The following is a 5,214-nucleotide window of genomic DNA, read 5'->3' on the forward strand; positions in this document are numbered from 1 at the left end:
ATCAATTCTCCAATTCTCTCGATGCAATAACAACCCTCTCCCTTCGATCGAATTATTTAAGATTTTTCTTTCCTACGTATAAACTAATTTCGATCAATAATTTCTCTTAAATCTCTCAAACCTTTCATAAAACAATATTATTGATTATTTTTAAGATCTAGCAACAATTCTCGATCGATAATTCTCTCGAAGCAACAACAATTCTCCTCGATTGAGTTAAATTTCCTTTTCCTACGTATAAACTTATCTCAATTGAATCAATAATTTTTCTTAAACTTCTCAAACTTCTCGTAAAACAATATTATTGATTATTTTTAAAATCTAGCAACAATTCTCGATCGACAATTCTCTCGAAGCAACAACAACTCTTCTCGATCGAGTTAATTTTCCTTTTCTACGTATAAATTTACCTTAATTGAGTCAATAATTTTTCTCAAACCTCTCATAAAACAATATTATTTTTAAGATCTAGCAACAATTCTCGATCGATAATTTTCTCGAAGCAACAACAACTCTCCTCGATCGCATTAAATTTCCTTTTTCTACATATAAACTGATCTCAATTGAGTCAATAATTTGTCTCAAACCTCTCAAACCTCTTATAAAACAAGATTATTGATTATTTTTAAGATCTAGCAACAATTCGCGATCGATAATTTTCTCGAAGCAACAACAACTCTCCTCGATCGCATTAAATTTCCTTTTTCTACATATAAACTGATCTCAATTGAGTCAATAATTTGTCTCAAACCTCTCAAACCTCTTATAAAACAAGATTATTGATTATTTTTAAGATCTAGCAACAATTCTCGATCGATAATTTTCTCGAAGCAACAACAACTCTCCTCGATCGAATTAAATTTCCTTTTTCTACATATAAACTGATCTCAATTGAGTCAATAATTTTTCTCAAACCTCTCAAACCTCTTATAAAACAATATTATTGATTATTTTTAAGATCTAGCAACAATTCTCGATCGATAATTTTCTCGAAGCAACAACAACTCTCCTCGATCGAATTAAATTTCCCTTTTCTACATATAAACTGATCTCAATTGAGTCAATAATTTTTCTCAAATCTCTCAAACCTCTCATAAAACAACGTTATTGATTATTTTTAAGATCTAGCAACAATTCTCGATCGATAATTTTCTCGAAGTTAAATTTCCCTTTCCTACGTATAAACTGACCTCAATAATTTCTCTTAAATCTTTCAAACCTCTCATAAAACTTGTTTTATGTACTATGATTTATGTATTTATGTACTATGATTAAACGTTGTCGATTATTCTTAGGATCCAGCAAAAACGATCAATTTTCCAATTTTCTTACAACAACTCTTCTCGATCGAGTCAATAATTTTTCTTAAACCTCTCAAACCTCTCATAAAACAACGTTGTCGATTATTCTTAAAATCCAGTAAGAACGATCAATTCTCCAATTCTCTCGAAGCAACAACAACCCTCTCTCTTCGATCAAATTAAATTTATTTGAGATTTCCCTTTCCTACATATAAACCTCCATCGAATCAATAATTTTTCTCAAATCTTTCAAACCTCTTATAAAACAACGTTGTCGATTATTCTTAGAATCTAGTAAGAATCAATTCTCCAATTTTCTCACAACAACAACTCTCCTCGATCGAGTCAATAATTTTTCTTAAACCTCTCATAAAACAACGTTGTCAATTATTCTTAAAATCCAGCAAGAACGATCGACAATTATCTCCACGCAACAGCAACTCTCCTCGTATTCGAAATTTCCAACGTATGAACTAGCCTCGATCGAATCAATAATTTCTATTAGGATCTGTTAGGATTTCTATTAGGTATGCTGTTAATCGAGTCACGATTCGTTTAGAGCGACGAGGCGTCGGTCAGTTCGAGTTCGGTTGCAATTGAAACGAGGAGGGAGGGAGAGAAGAGGACAATGGAGGGAAACCATCCGAGAGAGATGGTTCTTCTTCGGTCTTCGAAATCGGTCGAGACGCGTGTCTCATAGATTATTCGAGCGACGTCCTTTCGAGGATCGGTTTTATCGTCGGTGTTTCGCGCTTATGGATCCGCGATATGGAGATCCAGAACCTCTCTCTCTCTCTCTGGCGAGTTTGGAAGTTTGAAAGCTTGGAGTTTGTTCGAAAGTGGATCGTGGCTGGGAAGATTTAGGTCGTACGATGGAGGAGAATTTGGATTAATGGGGGAGGAGGCGGTTATCGAGGGTTAACATTTTGGAGAGGTACGGGGATCGTGTTGAATTTTAATTTAGATTCGGTTCAATTTGTAATTCTATTCTTTCAAATTTCATTCATACGAAAATTACAAAGGAAAAGTTATTATAAATTATTCTTAAACTCCATTTTTAAGTTTTCACCTTTCGTATTTTAATTTAAATGCGGTTCAATTTGTGATTCCATTCTTTCAAATCATTTTATTCGTACGAGAATTAGAAAGGAAAAGTGTTATTATAAATTATTCTTAAACTCCATTTTTAAGTTTTCACCTTTCGTATTTTAATTTAAATGCGGTTCAATTTGTGATTCCATTCTTTCAAATCATTTTATTCGTACGAGAATTAGAAAGGAAAAGTGTTATTATAAATTATTCTTAAACTCCATTTTGAAGTTTTCACATTTAGTATTTTAATTTAGATGCGATTGAATTTGTGATTCTATTCTTTCAAATTTCATTCATACGAAAATTAGAAAGGAAAAGTTATTATAAATTTTATTCTTAAACTCCATTTTGAAGTTTTCACATTTAGTATTTTAATTTAGATGCGGTTCAATTTGTAATTCTATTCTTTCAAATTTCATTCATACGAGAATTAGAAAGGAAAAGTGTTATTATAAATTATTCTTAAACTCCATTTTGAAGTTTTCACATTTAGTATTTTAATTTAGATGCGGTTCAATTTGTAATTCTATTCTTTCAAATTTCATTCATACGAGAATTAGAAAGGAAAAGTGTTATTATAAATTATTCTTAAACTCCATTTTGAAGTTTTCACATTTCGTATTTTAATTTAGATGCAATTCAATTTGTGATTCTATTCTTTCAAATCATTTTATTCGTACGAGAATTAGAAAGGAAAAGTATTATTATAAATTATTCTTAAACTTCCATTTTTAATTTAGATGCGGTTCAATTTGTGATTCCATTCTTTCAAATCATTTCATTCATACGAAAATTAGAAAATTAGAAAGGAATCTCTTATTATAAATTATTCTTAAACTCGATTTCGAAGTTTCGTAATATTTCGTATCAATCCACCGCGTAGATTTTCGATTGTTTAATTTCTCTCGTTGATCTTAAGCCGCAAAGTGTGATATCATTGTTCTTACGTATTCACGATGGTTAAAAAAAAAAGAAAGAAAATGTGGAGAGGTCGAACGGTGCGAGGAGAGTGGGTCAAGGATGTTCGTATATTCTGGGTCGCAGAACGAAGACGAAGGGGGTGTTGCGAGATGGCCACGGTCAATATTTCCATCGCAAAGTCCTGCCAATTTAGAGGTGTGTGGAGGAAACGAGGAGGGGTGGCAAATAAAAGCGGCGGGTGTGCGTTTCCGGGCCGCGGTAAATATTTAAATAGGCGTGCGCTCACGCGTGAGAGGGGAGGGGAGGGGAGAAGGGGCGGCGATAAAACGTGGATCCGCACGTGTTCGATTAAAATATACAAATGCAAAAGTAAAATTTTCTTTTCGTTCTTTCGATCATACGATTCCGTCTCTTCGATCTGTTTTCGATGAAACGAAATTGATGCGATTGTTCATCGTTATTATATTTTATTATACAAATCTTGAGAACGATATTTTATAGCGAATGTGAATTTTGAAAGAAGTATGGGTTTCGAAGAATAAGAATTCTCGAATAATTCGAGATATTAGATATTAAAATTTTCGATTCCAATAAATATTTACGTAATGATTTTTAAAATAGTTTGGTAATTTATGTACTATGATTCAACGTTGGAATATTTATCACAATGTTTAGATAAATTTGATTTTTCTGTGCCAAAATAATAATAATAATAATTCCAAATTTATGGTAACTAATGTTATGATTTCTCAGAATACGATATCTCACCTGCGATATCGCCAAAAAGAAGCTCGTTAGTACAACGAATCATCGAATACCAAGATTCCAAGACAGTGAAATTGAGAGAGATATTAAGAAAAAAAATTTCTTAGCTTCAACAATCGAAAGAATACCAATATTCCAACCAAAATACCAACATTTCTTAGAAATAAACCATAAGAAAAGCTTTCTAAACGTCTGATAATCGAATCGTTGAAAGGAATATCAAAATCCCTATAAAAATTCCTTGGAAATCAATTACTACTAAAAAAGACACCTGACAACTGAATCATTGGAAGGAACACCAAGATTCCAATCAAGATATCAATATTTCTTAGAAATAAACCATAGGAAAAGCTTTCTGAACGATGACAATCGAAAAAATACCAATATTCCAAGATACCAACATTTCTTAGAAATAAATAATAGAAAAAGCTTTCTGAACGATGACAATCGAAAAAATACCAATATTCCAAGATACCAATATTTCTTAAAAATAAACCATAGAAAAAGCTTTCTGAACGATGACAATCGAAAAAATACCAATATTCCAACCAAGATACCAACATTTCTTAGAAATAAACCATAGAAAAAGTTTTCTAAACGTTTAACAATCGAATCGTTGAAAGGAATATCAAAATCCCTATAAAGATTCCTTGGAAATCAATCACTACTAAAAAAAACACCTGACAACCGAATCATTGGAAGGAATACCAAGATTCCAATCAAGATTTCTTGAAAATAAATCACTACTAAAAAAAAAAACTCCCTATCACAACCTATCGACAACCGAAATCGGAAGCCAAGATATTCCCTAGCGAGATAAAAAAAGTCCCTAACTAGTCCGATCTCGGGGAAAAAATACCAAGATTCCCTATCGAGCTAGAACACCGAGCGAAAAAATCCCTAGCGAGCGAATCGTCGGAAGAAAGGGGGGGAGGGGTTCGTAACGGGGATTCCTGGACGCGCGCAGCGTGCAAGTCTCGTGATTTACAACGAGAGGGCGCGAAAATGGTGGAAAAGTCTTTGCGGATAACGTTTTTATTTACGACGGTGTAACGGTTGCATAGAGGAGGACGCGGCTATCGCGTGGCCACCGCGGGATGCCGTGACTGCCGGCTGTAAATCCGTGTACACGCCT

This window comes from Apis dorsata, unplaced genomic scaffold (genome assembly GCF_000469605.1).
Source record: "Apis dorsata unplaced genomic scaffold, Apis dorsata 1.3 scaffold_5, whole genome shotgun sequence".
NCBI lineage: Eukaryota > Metazoa > Arthropoda > Insecta > Hymenoptera > Apidae > Apis > Apis dorsata.